Here is a 22,559-nt window from a genome sequence, read left to right on the forward strand (position 1 = left end):
GAGAAGGTCCTTGGCACGCAAGTGCATGATTCAGCGCTCGCGCAGAGGCGTTCTACAGCTCCACAGCCAGGGTCTGGCTCCGCCTACACCACGGAGCACAGCAGGGGAGGCTGCCGCGGCCATGCACGATGGAGGAGGCCACCGTGGCCATGCACGTCGGGGGAGAGAGCGGCCGCTGCCCTGCACGATGGGGAGGGCACCGCCGCGGCCAAGCTCGAAGCAGTGGGGAGGGTGCCGCCACGGTCATTCATGGTGGGGAGGGCGCCGCGGCCGAGCACGACGGGGAGGGCGCCGCGGCCGAGCACGGTGGGGAGGGCGCCACCGCGCAGGAGGGGGCTACTTCCGAGAGGTTTCCGGCGTTTAATCTAGGGATGTCCGAAGGGTTGATGGGCGTGGCCACCATCTTCACGTAGGGGAGCATCGGGGGACTTGGCCATAAATAGATGTCTTATATTTGTTTAAATTTAGATGAATCTATACACTAAACAGTGTCTATATACATCTAAAATTTGATAAATCTAAGACATCTATTTATGGACAGAGGTAGTAGGTAATTTTGTCAGATTGATTAGTGATAATTACCGGATTAATTAGGTCTACTTTACCAGTTTCCACATTAATTAGAAATAAATGCCAGGTTAATTAGCACTAAATACCCGATTAATTAGCTGGAACTGCCAGATTCGTTTGTACAAATAGGGTAATTGGACTAATTTTACACTCTAGGACGGAGGGAGTAGTAATTTCTGAATTAATTTAGTCCAATTACCCTATTTAACAATTATCGGATTAATTTGGGCATGGTTGCCTAATTAATTAGGATAATTTCCTAATTTTATATGAGCTTATTTTTACCACAATAATTAGTGCACGCCATTCTGTTGGGAGAAATCGCATAGAATGAAGTGGGCCAGTTAGTATTGGTCCGTGGTTGTCATTAGGCCCAAATTAAAAGTCCTGCCAAGAGCTACGCGAGCAGTCTTCTCAAAAAAAAAAAAAAAGCTACGCGAGCAGACGGAAACAGGATGCTAGAAATCCGTCGTACGGAAGGACTGCGCGTGCCTCGCCCACCTCGTCCATGGCTATTTGTTTCGAGACCACCTAGAAATCCACCATCCATGGCGATCTCCCAACCCCACCCGCTTCCAGCAGCCTCGCCTCCACCTGCGAGCGCCTGCTCATCTCCATCTAGCGCATCTTAACGACAATCGTTGTTGCACCTGCCGAGGCTCAGATCCTTTGCAGCTCGGAGATTAATGCTCACTACAGGAATCAACGAAGACGCCGACGGCCGGCTGCCCTCGGCGTAGCCACGCCTGGCCCTCGGCGTAGGCTACGCCGACGGCAGCCCTCGGCATAGCGCCTCGGCGTCGAGGCCCCTCGGCACCTGGCACCGTGCCGTCGGCGTAGGCTCGGCCGTCGGCGTACGCCGCCTATGCCGACGGTGCGACCTCACCCTCGGCGTATCTGCTCTCGACGTTTGGCCACGGCGCGCCATCGCCGTTAACGGTGCTCCATCAGACGCCGATGGCCGTGCCCTCGGCATAGCCACGCCATCTGGGCGCCGTGGGGCGACGTGGCGCGTCGCGAGGCTGCCACGTGCGGCGTCTACGCCGACGGCCAGGCCCTCGGCTTCTGCATGGCCCATGCAGTGGGCACGCGTCACGCTGGGCGCGGCTGCCAGGCGGGGGTCTACGCCGAAGGAGGTCTATGCCGACGGCATTGCCCTCGGCGTAGACCTGCTCAATTTTTTTTTGTTTACATCTGTGCAAGAAAGGTGAGGATTTAATTACATTTGTAGATGAATCCTTATTTTTAAGTTATGTAAAATCTACTTGGTGGATTGACTCAGGTGCAACTGTTCATGTTGCAAATTTATTACAGGGATTCCGTATGAGACAGACCCTGCAAAGAGGAGAAAGATGCATTAAAGTAGCAAACTGCGTCCAAACTGAAGTCGAAGCCATTGGAGATCTCCCATTAGTATTAGCTAATGGCTTTGTACTTTTATTAGTAGATGTGCTTTATGTACCCTCTTTGCATCGGAACTTAATAAGTGTATCGCGCTTAGATGATGATGGTTTTGCTTGCCATTTTGGTGATGGTCAATGTAAGATCAAGTTTAATAATGAGATTGTTGGTCTTGCCTTCAGACAAGACAAGCTTTATTTATTGTCATTTTGTGATGAGAATGTGAATGTTTTAAGCGCTGATAATGAGAATGTCTCCACATCCCTGAATGAAAATAATAAGCATAAGAGAATTGATGAAGTCTCTTCGAAATTATGGCACTGTCGTTTAGGTCATATTTCGAGGGGGATAATAGAACGCTTAGTAAAAGAATCAATCCTTCCGCCTATGGAATTTTAGAATTTAGAACAATGCATCGATTGCATTAAAGGAAAGTATGTAAAGAACATAAAGAAGGGCGCCAAAAGAAGCACAGGAGTTTTAGAAATAATTCATACGGATATATGCGGTCCGTTTCCTGTGAGATCTGTGGATGGCTATGATTCCTTCATAACATTCACGGATGACTATTCGCGTTATGGTTATATTTATCCAATTAAAGAGCGTTCAGAAGCATTGGATAAATTCAAGATATTTAAGGCTGAAATAGAAAATCAGCATAGCATAAAGATTAAAATAGTAAGATCTGACCGTGGTGGGGAGTACTACGGTCGGCACACCCCATATGGCCAAGTTCCTGGACCTTTTGCAAGGTTCCTACAGGAACATGGCATAGTTGCCCAGTATTCTACACCGGGCGAGCCTCAGCAGAATGGAGTAGCTGAAAGACGAAACCGTACCCTGATGGATATTGTGAGAAGCATGTTAAGTTACACCACTTTACCGGTTAGTTTGTGGATGGAGGCGTTAAAAACCGCTATTCACATACTTAATCGAGTTCCTAGTAAGTCGGTGTCTAAAACACCATATGAATTGTGGACTAGTCGAGAACCTTCACTCAATTATTTGCGAGTGTGGGGCTGTCCAGCTGAGGCTAAACTCTTTAACCCGAACATTGGGAAATTAGATCCTAAGATAGTAAGTTGCCATTTTATTGGATATCCAGACAAGTCGAAAGGTTATCGTTTCTATTGTCCAGACAGACTCGCTAAGTTTGTAGAAACGAGACACGCTGTGTTTCTGGAGGATGAGATGATCAGGGGGAGCACGGTATCCTGAGAAATCAACCTTGAGGAGAAGCGGGTGTATGCACCCACTCCGATGATCCAGGAACCATTTTCTCGATACCTGCTGCACCGACACAGGACAATGTCATTGCGACACCTGTTGTTAGTTCTCCTGTGGCAACAATTAATGAAAATAGAAAGAATGTTACCACACATGAGGAAGAGCTGCAACAGCCCCACATAGAAAGTGCGCCAGAGATCGAGAACCTTAGAAGGTCTGAAAGAGCAAGAAAGCCAGCTATTCCTGACGATTTTGAGATCTATGTCAGTGAAGAAGTTCAAATGGAGGGTGATCCCACCACATTTTAAGAAGCCTCAAGAAGTGCTCATTCATCGAAGTGGATTGAGGCCATGGTTGATGAAATGAGATCAATGAGTAGCAACAAAATCTGGGATGTAGAAGAAATTCCTAAAGGAGCCAAAATAGTAGGCTGTAAATGGGTCTACAAAACAAAGTGTGACTCTAGAGGGAATGTTGAAAGATATAAAGCACGACTTGTTGCAAAGGGTTTTACTCAAAGAGAAGGAATAGACTATAATGAGACCTTTTCTCCGGTCTCATGTAAGGATTCTTTTAGAATTATAATGGCTTTAGTGGCACACTATGATTTAGAGTTGCATCAATGGATGTAAAGACGGCCTTCTTAAATGGAGACTTGGAGGAAAATGTTTACATGGCACAACCCAAGGGTTTTGTCGTGGAAGGAAAAGAACACATGGGATGCCGTCTGAAGAAATCCATTTATGGGTTAAAACAAGCCTCCAGGCAATGGTACTTGAAGTTCTGATGCGTGTAGTTGACACGTCCGTTGGGAACCCCAAGAGGAAGGTGTGATGCGCACAACAGCAAGTTCCCCTCAGTAAGAAACCAAGGTTTATCGAACCAGTAGGAGTCAAGAAGCACGTTGAAGGTTGATGGCGGCAGAGTTTAGTGCGGCGCAACACCAGGGATTTCGGCGCCAACGTGGAACCTACACAACACAATCAAAGTACTTTGCCCCAACGTAACAGTGATGTTGTCAATCTCACCGGCTTGCTGTAAACAAAGGATTAAACGTATTGTGTGAAAAATGATGATTGTTTGCAAAGAGCAGTAAAGAACAATTGCAGTAGATTGTATTTCAGATGTAAAGAATTGGACCGGGGTCCACAGTTCACTAGTGGTGTCTCTCCCATAAGATAAACAGATGTTGGGTGAATAAATTACAGTTGGGTGATGCGCGTGATTGACGTATTGTCTTTTCGTTCGACACGCGTCCGTTGGGAACCCCAAGAGGAAGGTGTGATGCGCACAGCGGCAAGTTTCCCTCGGTAAGAAACCAAGGTTTAATCGGACCGAGTAGGAGTCAAGAAGCACGTTGAAGGTTGATGGCGGCGAGATGTAGTGCGGCGCAACACCGGGGATTCCGGCGCCAACGTGGAACCCGCACAACACAACCAAAGTACTTTGCCCCAACGAAACGGTGAGGTTGTCAATCTCACCGGCTTGCTGTAACAAAGGATTAACCGTATTGTGTGGAAGATGATTGTTTGCGAGAGAAAATAGTAAAAACAAGTATTGCAGTAGATTGTATTTCGAGTAAAGAGAATTGGACCGGGGTCCACGGTTCACTAGAGGTGTCTCTCCCATAAGACGAACAGCATGTTGGGTGAACAAATTACAGTTGGGCAATTGACAAATAAAGAGAGCATGACAATGCACATACATATCATGATGAGTATAGTGAGATTTAATTGGGCATTACGACAAAGTACATAGACCGCCATCCAACCGCATCTATGCCTAAAAAGTCCACCTTCAGGGTTATCATCCGAACCCCTCCAAGTATTAAGTTGCAAAGCAACAGACAATTGCATTAAGTATGGTGCGTAATGTAACTAGTGACTACATCCTTGAACATAGAACTAATGTTTTATCCCTAGTGGCAACAGCACAACACAACCTTAGAACTTTACATCATCTGTCCCGGTGTCAATGCGGGCATGAACCCACTATCGAGCATAAGTACTCCCTCTTGGAGTTAAAAGTAAAAAACTTGGCCGGAGCCTCTACTAGAAACGGAGAGCATGCAAGATCATAAACAACACATAAGCATAACTTTGATAATCAACATAACAAGTATTCTCTATTCATCGGATCCCAACAAACGCAACATATAGAATTACATATAGATGATCTTGATCATGATAGGCAGCTCACAAGATCCGACAATGATAGCACAATGGGGAGAAGACAACCATCTAGCTACTGCTATGGACCCATAGTCCAGGGGTAGACTACTCACTCATCACTCCGGAGGCGACCATGGCGGTGTAGAATCCTCCGGGAGATGATTCCCCTCTCCGCCAGGGTGCCGGAGGCGATCTCCTGGATCCCCCGAGATGGGATCGGCGGCGGCGGCGTCTCAGTAAGGTTTTCCGTATCGTGGCTCTCGATGCGGGGGTTTCGTCACGGAGGCTTTAAGTAGGCGGAAGGGCAAGTCAAGAGGCGGCACGGGGGCCCACACCATAGGCCGGCGCGGCCGGGGGTGGGGCCGCGCCGCCCTAGGGTTTGGCCACCCCGTGGCCCCTCTTCGTCTCGTCTTCGGTCTTCCGGAAGCTTCGTGAGAAAATAGGCCCCTGGGCTTTTATTTCGTCCAATTCCGAGAATATTTCTTTACTAGGATTTCGAAACCAAAAACAGCGTAAAACAAGAATCGGCACTTCGGCATCTTGTTAATAGGTTAGTTCCAGAAAATGCACGAATATGACATAAAGTGTGCATAAAACATGTAGATAACATCAATAATGTGGCATGGAACACAAGAAATTATCGATACGTCGGAGACGTATCAGCATCCCCAAGCTTAGTTATGCTCGTCCCGAGCAGGTAAAACGATAACACGGATAATTTCTGGAGTGACATGCCATCATAATCTTGATCATACTATTTGTAAAGCATATGTAGTGAATGCAGCGATCAAAACAATGTGTATGACATGAGTAAACAAGTGAATCATAAAGCAAAGACTTTTCATGAATAGCACTTCAAGACAAGCATCAATAAGTCTTGCATAAGAGTTAACTCATAAAGCAATAATTCAAAGTAAAGGTATTGAAGCAACACAAAAGAAGATTAAGTTTCAGCGGTTGCTTTCAACTTGTAACATGTATATCTCATGGATATTGTCAACATAGAGTAATATAACAAGTACAATATGCAAGTATGTAGGAATCAATGCACAGTTCACACAAGTGTTTGCTTCTTGAGGTGGAGAGAAATAGGTGAACTGACTCAACATTGAAAGTAAAAGAATGGTCCTCATAGAGGAAAAACATCGATTGCTATATTTGTGCTAGAGCTTTGATTTTGAAAACATGAAACAATTTTGTCAACGGTAGTAATAAAGCATATGCATCATGTAAATTATATCTTATAAGTTGCAAGCCTCATGCATAGTGTACCAATAGTGCCCGCACCTTGTCCTAATTAGCTTGGACTACCTGGATTATCACCGCAATACATATGCTTTAACCAAGTTTCACAAAGGGGTACCTCTATGCCGCCTGTACAAAGGTCTAAGGAGAAAGCTCGCATTTGGATTTCTCGCTTTTGATTATTCTCAACTTAGACATCCATACCGGGACAACATAGACAACGAGATAATGGACTCCTCTTTTAATGCTTTAATCATTTGACAACAATTAATTCTTTTCTCATTAGAGATTTGAGGATATTTGTCCAAAACTGAAACTTCCACCATGAATCATGGTTTTAGTTAGCGGCCCAATGTTCTTCTCTCACAATATGCATGCTCAAACCATTCAACTCAGTGTAGATCGCCCTTACTTCCGACAAGACGAACATGCATAGCAACTCACATGAAATTCAACAATGAGTTGATGGCGTTCCCCGAGAAACATGGTTATCGCACAACAAGCAACTTAATAAGAGATAAAGTGCATAATTACATATTCAATACCACAATAGTTTTTAAGCTATTTGTCCCATGAGCTATATATTGCAAAGGTAAATGATGGAATTTTAAAGGTAGCACTCAAGCAATTTACTTTGGAATGGCGGGAAAATACCATGTAGTATAGGTAGGTATGGTGGACACAAATGGCATAGTGGTTGGCTCAAGTATTTTGGATGCATGAGAAGTATTCCCTCTCGATACAAGGTTTAGGCTAGCAAGGCTTATTTGAAACAAACACAAGGATGAACCGGTGCAGCAAAACTCACATAAAAGACATATTGAAAACATTATAAGACTCTACACCGTCTTCCTTGTTGTTCAAACTCAAAACTAGAAATTATCTAGACCTTGGAGAAACCAAATATGCAAACCAAATTTTAGCATGCTCTATGTATTTATTCATTAATGGGTGCAAAGCATATGATGCAAGAGCTTAAACATGAGCACAACAATTGCCAAGTATCACATTACCCAAGACATTTATAGCAATTACTACATGTATCATTTTCCAATTCCAACCATATAACAATTTAACGAAGGAGAAACTTCGCCATGAATACTATGAGTAGAAACCAAGGACATACTTGTCCATATGCTACAGCGGAGCGTGTATCTCTCCCATAAAGTGAATTCTAGGATCCATTTTATTCAAACAAAACAAAAACAAACCGACGCTCCAAGAAAAAGCACATAAGATGTGATGGAATAAAAATATAGTTTCAGGGGAGGAACCTGATAATGTTGTTGATGAAGAAGGGGATGCCCAAGGCATCCCCAAGCTTAGACGCTTGAGTCTTCTTGATATATGCAGGGGTGAACCACCGGGTGCATCCCCAAGCTTAGAGCTTTCACTCTCCTTGATCATGTTGCATCATACTCCTCTCTTGATCCTTGAAAACTTCCTCCACACCAAACTCGAAACAACTCATTAGAGGGTTAGTGCATAATAAAAATTCACATGTTCAGAGGTGACACAATCATTCTTAAAACTTCTGGACATTGCATAAAGCTACTGGACATTAATGGATCAAAGAAATTCATCCAACATAGCAAAAGAGGCAATGCGAAATAAAAGACAGAATCTGTCAAAACAGAACAGTTCGTTTTGAAGAATTTTAAAATGGCACCAGACTTGCTCAAACGAAAATGCTCAAATTGAATGAAAGTTGCGTACATATCTGAGGATCATGCTCGTAAATTGGCATAATTTTCTGAGCTACCTACAGGGAGGTGGACCCAGATTCGTGACAGCAAAGAAATCTGGAACTGCGCAGTAATCCAAATCTAGTACTTACTTTTCTATCAACGGCTTAACTTGGCACAACAAAACTCAAAACTAAGATAAGGAGAGGTTGCTACAGTAGTAAACAACTTCCAAGACACAAAATAAAAACAAAGTACTGTAGGTAAAAACATGGGTTGTCTCCCATAAGCGCTTTTCTTTAACGCCTTTCAGCTAGGCGCAGAAAGTGTGTATCAAGTATTATCAAAGGGTGGTACTTCTACAGCGGGGTGTGGGCTCTTCTCAACCAGGCATATTATATTAGATACATAAGTTTTAGCATCTCCTTTTTCATTAGTCTTAGGCGTGCTACTCTCATCAAACAAATTTTCAGGAACAAGCCAAGCATAATTATTTTCTAGTGCATCATTCATAGCTAGGAGCTTGCATGGTATTGGTGCCTTGATCTCCCCACCATCATCAATATTATTAGTGTATCTTATTCTATCCATATCCATCTTTTCAAGGAAACTAATAAAATTAGTAGGAGAACCAAGCATATTAAATTTAGCAAAGACCTTTCTAGCTTCTCTTGCTAGACAACCAAATTCTCTAAGAAGGGTTTCTAAAACAAAATCTTTCTTTTCACCTTCTTCCATATCACCAAGTGTGAAAAACATGTGTTGGATTATAGGATTAAGATTAACAAATTTGGTTTCCAACAAGCGAACTAAATGCGCAGCAGCAATTTCATAAGTAGGCGCAAGGTCTACCAAGTGTCTATCTTCAAAATTTTCAATGGTACTAACATGGTTGAAGAATTCTTCTATGTTATTTCTCCCAACTATAGACCCACGTCCTACCGGTATGTTCTTTGTGGTAAAATTAAAAGGAAACATGATGAAATAAGTAAAGTAAATGCTAGTAACTAATTTTTTTTGTATTTTCAATATAGCAAACAAGATAGCAAATAAAGTAAAACTAGCAACTAATTTTTTTGTATTTTGATTTAGTGCAGCAAACAAAGTAGTAAATAAAACTAAGCAAGACAAAAACAAAGTAAAGAGATTGAGAAGTGGAGACTCCCCTTGCAGCGTGTCTTGATCTCCCCGGCAACGGCGCCAGTAAATTTGCTTGATGCGCGTGATTGACGTATTGTCTTTTCGTTCGACACGCGTCCGTTGGGAACCCCAAGAGGAAGGTGTGATGCGCACAGCGGCAAGTTTCCCTCGGTAAGAAACCAAGGTTTAATCGGACCAGTAGGAGTCAAGAAGCACGTTGAAGGTTGATGGCGGCGAGATGTAGTGCGGCGCAACACCAGGGATTCCGGCGCCAACGTGGAACCTGCACAACACAACCAAAGCACTTTGCCCCAACGAAACAGTGAGGTTGTCAATCTCACCGGCTTGCTGTAACAAAGGATTAACCGTATTGTGTGGAAGATGATTGTTTGCGAGAGAAAATAGTAAAAACAAGTATTGCAAGTAGATTGTATTTCAAGTAAAGAGAATTGGACCGGGGTCCACAGTTCACTAGAGGTGTCTCTCCCATAAGACGAACAACATGTTGGGTGAACAAATTACAGTTGGGCAATTGACAAATAAAGAGAGCATGACAATGCACATACATATCATGATGAGTATAGTGAGATTTAATTGGGCATTACGACAAAGTACATAGACCGCCATCCAACCGCATCTATGCCTAAAAAGTCCACCTTCGAGGTTATCATCCGAACCCCCTCCAGTATTAAGTTGCAAAGCAACAGACAATTGCATTAAGTATGGTGCGTAATGTAACTAGTGACTACATCCTTGAACATAGCACTAATGTTTTATCCCTAGTGGCAACAGACACAACACAACCTTAGAACTTTCGTCACTCGTCCTAGTGTCAATGCAGGCATGAACCCACTATCGAGCATAAGTACTCCCTCTTGGAGTTAAAAGTAAAAAACTTGGCCGAGCCTCTACTAGAAACGGAGAGCATGCAAGATCATAAACAACACATAAGCATAACTTTGATAATCAACATAACAAGTATTCTCTATTCATCGGATCCCAACAAACGCAACATATAGAATTACATATAGATGATCTTGATCATGATAGGCAGCTCACAAGATCCGACGATGATAGCACAATGGGGAGAAGACAACCATCTAGCTACTGCTATGGACCCATAGTCCAGGGGTAGACTACTCACTCATCACTCCGGAGGCGACCATGGCGGTGTAGAGTCCTCCGGGAGATGATTCCCCTCTCCGGCAGGGTGCCGGAGGCGATCTCCCGGATCCCCCGAGATGGGATCGGCGGCGGCGGCGTCTCAGTAAGGTTTTCCGTATCGTGGCTCTCGGTACTGGGGGTTTCGTCACGGAGGCTTTAAGTAGGCGGAAGGGCAAGTCAAGAGGCGGCACGGGGGGCCCACACCATAGGCCGGTGCGGCCAGGGGTGGGGCCGCGCCGCCCTAGGGTTTGGCCACCCCGTGGCCCCTCTTCGTCTCGTCTTCGGTCTTCTGGAAGCTTCGTGAGAAAATAGGCCCCTGGGCTTTTATTTCGTCCAATTCCGAGAATATTTCTTTACTAGGATTTCTGAAACCAAAAACAGCAAAAAACAACAGAATCGGCACTTCGGCATCTTGTTAATAGGTTAGTTCCAGAAAATGCACGAATATGACATAAAGTGTGCATAAAACATGTAGATAACATCAATAATGTGGCATGGAACACAAGAAATTATCGATACGTCGGAGACGTATCATTGGGCAATTGACAAATAAAGAAGGCATAACAATGCACATACATATATCATGATGAGTACTATGAGATTTAATCAGGGCATTACGACAAAGTACATAGACCGCTATCCAGCATGCATCTATGCCTAAAAAGTCCACCTTCAGGTTATCATCCGAACCCCTTCTAGCATTAAGTTGCAAACAACAGACAATTGCATTAAGTATGGTGCGTAATGTAATTAACACAAATATCCTTAGACAAAGCATCGATGTTTTATCCCTAGTGGCAACAGCACATCCACAACCTTAAACTTACTGTCACGGTCCCAGATTTAATGGAGGCATGAACCCACTATCGAGCATAAATACTCCCTCTTGGAGTCACAAGTATCAACTTGGCCAGAGCCTCTACTAGCAACGGAGAGCATGCAAGAACATAAATAACATATATGATAGATTGATAATCAACTTGACATAGTATTCAATATTCATCGGATCCCAACAAACACAACATGTAGAATTACAAATAGATGATCTTGATCATGATAGGCAGCTCACAAGATCTAACATGATAGCACAATGAGGAGAAGACAACCATCTAGCTACTGCTATGGACCCATAGTCCAGGGGTGGACTACTCACACATCGATCCGGAGGCGATCATGGCGATGAAGAGACCTCTGGGAGATCCCCCGAGATGGGATTGGCGGCGGCGTCTCTAGAAGGTTTTCCGTATCGTGGCTATCGGTACTGGGGGTTTCGGGACGAAGGATTTAAGTAGGCGGAAGGGCAGGTCAAGGGGCGTCACGGGGGCCCCACACAACAGGGCCGCGCGGGCCCCCTGTAGGCCGCGCCGCCCTACTGTGGCGGCGCCCCGTGGCCCCACTTCGTCTCCTCTTCGGACTTCTGGAAGCTTCGTAGAAAAATAGGCCCCTGGGCGTTGATTTCGTCCAATTCCGAGAATATTTCCTTACTAGGATTTCTGAAACCAAAAACAGCAGAAAACAAAGAATCGGCTCTTCGGCATCTCGTCAATAGGTTAGTGCCGGAAAATGCATAATAATGACATATAATGTGTATAAAACATGTGAGTATCATCATAAAAGTAGCATGGAACATAAGAAATTATAGATACGTTTGAGACGTATCAAGCATCCCCAAGCTTAGTTCCTACTCGCCTCCGAGTAGGTAAACGATAACAAAGATAATTTCTGAAGTGACATGCTATCATAATCTTGATCATACTATTGTAAAGCATATGAGATGAATGCAGCGATTCGAAGCAATGATGAAGATAATGAGTAAACAAATGAATCATATAGCAAAGACTTTTCATGAATAATACTTTCAAGACAAGCATCAATAAGACTTGCATAAGAGTTACTCATAAAGCAATAAATTCAAAGTAAAGGCATTGAAGCAACACAAAGGAAGATATAAGTTCCAGCGGTTGCTTTCAACTTCAACATGTATATCTCATGGATAATTGTCAACACAAAGTAGTATAACAAGTGCAATAGGTAAACATGTAAGAATCAATGCACGGTTGACACAAGTGTTTGCTTCTAAGATAGAAAGAATAGGTAAACTGACTCAACAATAAAGTAGAAGATAGGCCCTTCGCAGAGGGAAGCATTGATTACTATATTTGTGCTAGAGCTTTTCATTTTGAAAACAAGAAACAATTTTGTCAACGGTAGTAATAAAGCATATGTGTTATGTATAAAATATCCTATAAGTTGCAAGCCTCATGCATAGTATACCAATAGTGCTCGCACCTTGTCCTAATTAGCTTGGATTAACATGGATTATCATTGCATAGCATATGTTTCAACCAAGTGTCACAAAGGGGTACCTCTATGCCGGCTGTACAAAGGTCTAAGGAGAAAGCTCGCATTTGATTTCTCGCTTTTGATTATTCTCAACTTAGACATCCATACTGGGACAACATAGACAACAGATAATGGACTCCTCTTTAATGCATAAGCATTCAACAACAGTTAAAATTCTCATAAGAGATTGAGGATTAATTGTCCAAACCGAAACTTCCACCATGAATCATGGCTTTAGTTAGCGGCCCAATGTTCTTCTCTAACGAGTATGCATACTCAAACCATTTGATCATGAAAATCGCCCTTACTTCGGACAAGACGAACATGCATAGCAACTCACATGATATTCAACAAAGGTAAAAGTTGATGGCGTCCCCGAAACATGGTTACCGCTCAACAAGCAACTTATTAAGAAATAAGACACATAAGTACATATTCTTCACCACAATAGTTTTTAAGGCTATTTTCCCATGAGCTATATATTGCAAAGACAAAGGATAGAATTTTAAAGGTAGCACTCAAGTAATTTACTTTGGTATGGCGGAGAAATACCATGTGGTAGATAGGTATGGTGGACACAAATGGCATGGTTATTGGCTCAAGGATTTGGATGCACGAGAAGAATTCCTCTCAATACAAGGCTACGCTAGCAAGGTTGTTTGAAGCAAACTCAAGTATAAAAGGTGCAGCAAAGCTCACATATGAACATATTGTAACTATTATAAGACTTTACATTGTCTCCTTTTTGTTCAAACACCTCAACCAGAAAATATCTAGACTCTAGAGATCAATCATGCAAACCAAATTTTAACAAGCTCTATGTAGTTATTCATTAATGGGTACAAGGTACATGATGCAAGATCATAAACATGATCTATATGAGCACAACAATTGCCAAGTATCACATTATTCAAGACATTATACCATTTACCACATGCGGCATTTTCCGTTTCCAACCATATAACAATGAATGAAATAGTCCAACTTTCGGAATGAACATTAAAGATAAAGCTAAGAACACATGTGTTCATACGAAACAGCGGAGCGTGTCTCTCTCCCAAATAAAGAATGCTAGGATCCGATTTTATTCAACAAAAACAAAAACAAAAACAAACAGACGCTCCAAGTAAAGCACATAAGATGTGACGGAATAAAAATATAGTTTCACTAGAGGTGACCTGATAAGTTGTCGATGAAGAAGGGATGCCTTGGGCATCCCCAAGCTTAGACGCTTAGGTCTTCTTAAAATATGCAGGGATGAACCACGGGGGCATCCCCAAGCTTAGAATTTTCACTCTTCTTGATCATATTGTATCATCCTCCTCTCTTGACCCTATAAAACTTCCTCCACACCAAACTCGAAACAAATTCATTAGAGGGTCAGTGCATAATTCATATATTCAGAGGTGACATAATCATTCTTAACACTTCTGGACATTGCACAAAGCTACTGAAAGTTAATGGAGCAAAGAAATCCATCAAACATAGCAAAACATGCAATGCGAAATAAAAGGCAGAATCTATCAAAACAGAACAGTCCGTAAAGAAGAATTTTTAAGAGGCACCAGACTTGCTCAGATGAAAATGCCCAAATTGAATGAAGTTGCGTACATATCTGAGGATCACGCACGTAAATTGGCAAATTTTTATAAATTTTCTACAGAGAATACTGCTCAAATTCGTGACAGCAAGAAATCTGTTCTTGCGCAGTAATCCAAATCTAGTATTGACTTTACTATCAAAGACTTTACTTGGCACAACAATGCAATAAAATAAAGATAAGAAGAGGTTGCTACAGTAATAACAACTTCCAAGACTCAAATATAAAACAAAGTGCAGAAGTAAAATAATGGGTTGTCTCCCATAAGCGCTTTTCTTTAACGCCTTTCAGCTAGGCGCAGAAAGTGTGTATCAAGTATTGTCAAGAGACGAAGCATCAACATCATAATTTGTTCTAATAATAGAATCATAAGGTAACTTCATTCTCTTTCTAGGGAAGTGTTCCATACCTTTCTTGAGAGGAAATTGATATTTAATATTACCTTCCTTCATATCAATGGTAGCACCAACAGTTCGAAGAAAAGGTCTTGCCAATATAATGGGACAAGATGCATTGCATTCAATATCCAAGACAACAAAATCAACGGGGACAAGGTTATTGTTAACCATAATACGAACATTATCAATCCTCCCCAAAGGTTTCTTTATAGTATTATCAGCAAGATTAACATCCAAATAACAATTTTTCAATGGTGGCAAGTCAAGCATATCATAAATTTTCTTAGGCATAACAGAAATACTTGCACCAAGATCACATAAAGCATTACAATCAAAATCATTGACCCTCATCTTAATGATGGGCTCCCAACCATCTTCTAACTTCCTACGAATAGAAGTCTCAAGTTTTAGTTTCTCTTCTCTAGCTTTTATGAGAGCATTTGTAATATGTTTTGTAAAGGCCAAATTTATAACACTAGCATTAGGACTTTTATCAAGTTTTTGTAAGAACTTTATAACTTCAGAGATGTGACAATCATCAAAGTCTAAACCATTATGATCTACAGCAATGGGATCATTATCCCCAATATTTTGAAAAATTTCAGCAGTTTTATCAATTTCAGCAGTTTTAGCGATTTCGAGCAATTTTGCACGCTTTGCACTAGGAGTAGTAACATTGGCAACACCAATTATTTTACCATTGATAGTAGGAGGTGTAGCAACATGTGAAGCATTATCATTACTAGTGGTGGTAATAGTCCAAACTTTAGTTACATTATTCTCTTTAGCTAGTTTTTCGTTTTCTTCTCTTTCCCACCTAGCATGCAATTCGGCCATCAATCTAATATTCTCATTAATTCGAACTTGGATGGCATTTGCGCTAGTAACAATTTTATTATCAATATCCTTATTAGTCATAACTTTCAATTTTAAAAGATCAACATCAGAGGCAAGACTATCAACCTTAGAAGCAAGAATATCAATTTTATCAAGCTTTTCCTCAACAGATTTGTTAAAAGCGGTTTGTGTACTAATAAATTCTTTAAGCATGGCTTCAAGACCAGGGGGTACACTCCTATTATTGTTGTAAGAATTCCCATAACAATTACCATAACTATTACCATTAGCAGAAGGATATGGCCTATAGTTGTTACCAGAATTATTCCTATAAGCATTGTTGTTGAAATTATTATTTTTAATGAAGTTCACATCAACATGTTCTTCTTGGGAAACCAATGAAGCTAAAGGAACATTATTAGGATAAACATTAGATCTACCATTCACAAGCATAGACATAATAGCATCAATCTTATCACTCAAGGAAGAGGTTTCTTCAACAGAATTTACCTTCTTACCTTGTGGAGCTCTTTCCGTGTGCCATTCAGAGTAATTTGTCATCATATCATCAAGAAGCTTTGTTGCCGCCCCCAAAGTGATGGACATAAAGGTACCTCCAGCAGCTGAATCCAATAGGTTCCGCGAAGAAAAATTCAATCATGCATAAAAGGTTTGGATGATCATCCAAGTAGTTAGTCCATGGGTAGGGCAATTCTTTACCAAAGATTTCATTCTCTCCCATGCTTGAGCAACATGTTCATTATCTAATTGCTTAAAATTCATTATGCTACTTCTCAAAGATATAATTTTAGCGGGAGGATAATATCTACCAATAAAAGCATCCTTACATTTAGTCCAAGAATCAATACTATTTCTAGGCAGAGATAGCAACCAATCTTTAGCTCTTCCTCTTAAAGAGAAAGGAAACAATTTTAATTTTATAATGTCACCATCTACATCCTTATACTTTTGCATTTCACAAAGTTCAACAAAATTATTAAGATGGGCAGCAGCATCATCAGAACTAACACCAGAAAATTGCTCTCTCATAACAAGATTCAGTAAAGCAGGTTTAATTTCAAAGAATTCTGCTGTAGTAGCAGGTGGATCAATAGGTGTGCATAAGAAATCATTATTATTTGTGCTAGTGAAGTCACACAACTTAGTATTTCCAGGAGTATTCATTTTAGCAGTAGTAAATAAAGCAAACTAAATAAGGTAAATGCAAGTAACTAATTTTTTTGTGTTTTTAAATACGGAGAACAAGACAGTAAATAAAGTAAAACTAGCAACTAATTTTTTTGTGTTTTTGATATAGAGAGCAAACAAAGTAGTAAAAAAATTAAAACAAAGCAAGACAAAAATAAAGTAAAGAGATTGAATGTGGGAGACTCCCCTTGCAGCGTGTCTTGATCTCCCCGGCAACGGCGCCAGAAATTTGCTTGATGCGTGTAGTTGACACGTCCGTTGGGAACCCCAATAGGAAGGTGTGATGCGCACAACAACAAGTTTCCCTCAGTAAGAAACCAAGGTTTATCGAACCAGTAGGAGTCAAGAAGCACGTTGAAGGTTGATGGCGGCGGAGTTTAGTGCGGCGCAACACCAGGGATTCCGGCGCCAACGTGGAACATGCACAACACAATCAAAGTACTTTGCCCCAACATAACAGTGAGGTTGTCAATCTCACCGGCTTGCTGTAAACAAATGATTAAACGTATAGTGTGGAAGATGATGATTATTTGCAAAGAGCAGTAAAGAACAATTGCAGTAGATTGTATTTCAGATGTAAAGAATTGGACCGGGGTCCATAGTTCACTAGTGGTGTCTCTCCCATAAGATAAACAGATGTTGGGTGAACAAATTACAGTTGGGCAATTGACAAATAAAGAAGGCATAACAATGCACATACATATATCATGATGAGTACTATGAGATTTAATCGGGGCATTACGACAAAGTACATAGACCGCTATCCAAGCATGCATCTATGCCTAAAAAGTCCACCTTCAGAGTTATCATCCGAACTCCTTCCAAGTATTAAGTTGCAAACAACGAGACAATTGCATTAAGTATGGTGCGTAATGTAATCAACACAAATATCCTTAGACAAAGCATCGATGTTTTATCCCTAGTGGCAACAAGCACATCCACAATCTTAGAACTTTCCGTCACTCGTCCCGCATTTAATGGAGGCATGAACCCACTATCGAGCATAAATACTCCCTCTTGGAGTCACAAGTATCAACTTGGCCAGAGTCTCTACTAGCAACGGAGAGCATGCAAGAACATAAATAACATATATGATAGATTGATAATCAACTTGACATAGTATTCAATATTCATCGGATCCCAACAAACACAACATGTAGAATTACAAATAGATGATCTTGATCATGATAGGCAGCTCACAAGATCTACCATGATAGCACAATGAGGAGAAGACAACCATCTAGCTACTGCTATGGACCCATAGTCCAGGGGTGGACTACTCACACATCGATCCGGAGGCGATCATGGCGATGAAGAGACCTCCGGGAGATGATTCCCCTCTCCGGCAGGGTGCCGGAGGCGATCTCCTGAATCCCCCGAGATGGGATTGGCGGCGGCGTCTCTGGATGGTTTTTCGTATCGTGGCTCTCGGTATTGGGGGTTTTGCGACGAAGGCTTTAAGTAGGCGGAAGGGCAGGTCAAGGGGTGTCACGGGGGCCCCACACAACAGGGCCGCGCGGACCCCCTGTAGGCCACGCCGCCCTACTGTGGCGGCGCCCCGTGGCCCCACTTCGTCTCCTCTTCGGACTTCTGGAAGCTTCGTGGAAAAATAGGCCCCTGGGCGTTGATTTCGTCCAATTCCGAGAATATTTCCTTACTAGGATTTCTGAAACCAAAAACAGCTAGAAAACAAGAATCGGCTCTTCGGCATCTCGTCAATAGGTTAGTGCCGGAAAATGCATAATAATGACATATAATGTGTATAAAACATGTGAGTATCATCATAAAAGTAGCATGGAACATAAGAAATTATAGATACGTTTGAGACGTATCAAGTTCCATGAGACAATTAAAAGTTTTGGGTTTGATGAGAATAGAGAGGACAATTGCGTATATGCAAAGTTTAAGAAAGGGAAATTCATTTTCCTTATCCTATATGTGGATGACATTCTGCTTGCTAGTAGTGATGTTAGTCTACTATTGGAGGAAGTTCTTGTCCTCGAACTTCGATATGAAAGATCTTGGTGAAGCTTCATTCGTTCTAGGAATTGAAATTCACCGAGATAGACAAAGAGGGGTTTTAGGATTATCGCAAAAGGCATACTTAGAGAAAGTTCTAAAGAAGTATGGTATGCATGCGAGTAATGCCACGCCTGCTCCTATAGTTAAGGGCGATAGATTTGGGGATTTTCAATGTCCCAGGAACCAATATGAGATCGATCAAATGAAAGCGGTTCCATATGCTTCAGCTGTTGGAAGCCTAATGTATGCTCAAGTATGTACGCGCCCAGACTTAGCTTTTGTTACCGGGGTACTTGGCAGATTCCAAAGTAATCCAGGAATAGATCACTGGAAAATGGTGAAGAAGGCTTTGCGTTATGCGCAAGGCACGAACGGCCTCATGCTGACATATAGAAGAACTGATTCCCTTGAGATAGAAGGGTCTTCAGATGCAGACTTTGCGGGAGATGTAGATGACAGAAAATCCACATCAGGTTATGTATTCACTCTCGCAGGTGGAGCTATATCGTGGAAAAGCTTCAAGCAATCTATCACGGAACCGTCCACGATGGTTGCTGAGTATGTAGCATGTTATGAGGCATCGGGGCAGGCAAACTGGTTAAAGAAATTTATACCCGGGTTGAGAGTGGTAGACAGCATTCAAAGACCACTTAGAATGTACTGTGACAATGAGCCAGCAAGTATTTTATGCTCACAACAATAAGTCAAGTGATGCCGGCAAGCACATTGACATCAAGTATTATGTTGTGAAAGATAGAATCCAGGATCATACCATAAGTTTAGAGCATATAAGCACAAAGAGAATGCTCGCGGATCCGCTTACGAAAGGCTTACCACCCAGTGTGATCAGAGAACACGTAGCCGGCATGGGTTTACGGGAAAGCCTATGATACCTGGATATTAAGGGCCTAGAGGAAGAATCTATTTTAAAATGGAAAGGTGTGTAGTAGCTGTTGAATCTGATGGTGCGTAACTGGCTATCATGACGAGACATGCTCTATATGCTAATCTGTGATAAAATGGATACCAAGAAAAGTTTAAGTCTAAGATTAAGATTAAAGTAAGATGAGATCAAGGGGAGAATGTTAGTTTGATCTCCACGTACGACCCAACGGTCGTACGACCCTATCTCGCGCCCTGATCGGGGGCGCCCAACCACGTCTGGTTGGTGGGCCCCTGTCGCCAGCGCCACATATAAAAGAGGTGGGGGCCGGGGCACGGACGCTAAGGTTCGTCTGTTGCCGTCCTCCCCACCGACATACAAACCCTAAGCCACCTGATCTGGTGAGGCGCTGTAGCGGCGGGAAGCTCCACCGACATCACCGCCGCCCCTCCGTCGCCGCCATGGCGAGTTCCTCGTCGACGAAGACCGACGGTATGAACCCCACTGTTTTCCCCTCTAGTTTCATCCCGGTTAGGCTAGATGCAATTACTAACTAGATGCAACAACTAGAGGTCCTAGAAATCTAACACATCGACCTGGGAGAAATTTGGAGTCCGTCAAGCTAGCGGCGCGTCATCCAAGGCCGTCAACGGCGAGGGATCGTCAGATCCAAGGGTTTTGTACTCTTTGATTTCGGCTCCGCAGATTCCCTCTTCGCAATGCAGGCTCAGGGAGTGAGGCCAGATTGCTACACCGTAGCTTGCACAGTTGCACGCGGTTGGGTTGGGTGCCCTTGATCTGGGACGGCAGGCAGTCGGGGTGGTGGACGGGGATGAGTTTCTTGACAATCGAGTTTTCGAGACTGCACTGATAAATATGTATGCCAAGTGTGGGAGCACAGGAGAGGCATGGGTTGTGTTCCAGCAGATGAGGAAGAAGGACGTTCTTGTTTGGAACACGATGGTCTTGGGGCTAGGCATCACTGGAAAATGGTACGAGTGCGTCTGCCCTTGTTGGCCAGATGGAAAAGTCGGCGTGAAACTGAATGTCAATACCTTCATCGGCATTCTCTGCAGCTGTGCTCATACTGGCATTGTAAAAGATGGACGGCGGTACTTCCGTAACTTGATTCAGTTATGCGACATCATCCCTCGGGTTGAGAACTGCGGTTGCATGATTGACATGCTCAGCCATTCTGGGTTGCTCCAGGAAGCAGGAAGCACATCAACATCAGGAGCATCAGCTTATTAATGACATGGCAATGCAGGCAAATGCTGTCGTGTGGGGTGCACTTCTTGGTGCTTGCAAGATCCACCGAGACACGGAGCTTGCAGAGCATGTCTTGAAGCAGCTCATCCTGCTAGAGCACCGGAATTTGGGGACTTATGTCATCCTCTCTAACATCTACTCTAAGAGCAGTAGATGGGAGGATGCTGCAAGGGGTCGAGAAGGTCCCTGCATATAGCTGGGTTGAGCTTAGTGGTAAGGTTCACGAGTTCTGTGTTGGAGACAAGTCACATGCCCTCATGGATCAAATTTACCAAAAGCTCGATGAATTAGTCATGGAAATGAAGAACATGGATTACAAACCAACTACCGATGTGGTTATGTTCGATGTTGAAGATGAGGAGAAGGAGCAGGCTCTAGTTCATCACAGCACCTGGGGAGGCCATTAGGGTCACCAAGAACCTCAGAGTTTGCATTGTCACACCACTATTAAACTTAGATCGAGGATTGCTCACAGGGAGATAATTATTCGAGATAACAACCGATTTAATTGGTTTAGGGATGGCTGTTGTTCTTGCAACGACTACTGGTAGTGCCTTAGTTTAAAATAAGAGAAAACATCTGATTCCTTCCAACGGTGAGACAAAAAACATCAATTTGATGGACTTTTCTGTAAGTACATCTATCTCTCTGGCTCAAATTTACCCACCAAATGGAGATGACTACACACTGCTCAAAATGGCAGCTACACATCATTTTTTTTACTTCTGGTTTATCTATTCCTTTGTGTAGCTTCAGTTTATTTCAGGCACAAGTTCTTGTTTTGTGCCTCTCTTTAGGTGTTAGGTTGATGGTTAAGAGTTTTATCGTATAACTCATGTCATTCTCAACCCTGTAGACTCTATCAGTTCAAGTCTTCTGCATGGAATCATCTCCGTTTAACTGCTAAAATTGTAGCAAAAAACTAACAAATTGATAATTTTTCTATCACTCGATTGTTTCTGCTGTAAGGAATGAGAAGTGTATTTCCTCTTTTTGAAACTTAAAGCCCTGTTTTGGTTGTTCTTATGCTTAGGTTCAGTTTATTACAGAAATAAAAAAATCTAAATATTGCTGATTTTTTTTTGTTTCTCTTTAGGTGTTTGGTTGATGGTTAAGATTTTTAGCGCTCTACTCATGTCTTTGTCAACCAGTTTCAGTCTTTTGCATAACCTTCCTTCCACAGAATTATTTGTTACTTTCAGAATCTGGCGTTCGGGTTATTGCATTTCTGCTGCCTGAACTGGTACAAGTTACTTCTTATTGCAATAGTATACATGCGAGTGCTCTCCACAATTCATTTACACATAAACTGTACATAGTTTACTTAAGGATAAGGTTAAGCCCGAATAAGAGAATGGAAATTTTGGCTCTTGCTGCATTTCGCTAAATTTCCAT

Source organism: Lolium rigidum, chromosome 5 (assembly GCF_022539505.1).
Source record: "Lolium rigidum isolate FL_2022 chromosome 5, APGP_CSIRO_Lrig_0.1, whole genome shotgun sequence".
Taxonomy (NCBI): domain Eukaryota; kingdom Viridiplantae; phylum Streptophyta; class Magnoliopsida; order Poales; family Poaceae; genus Lolium; species Lolium rigidum.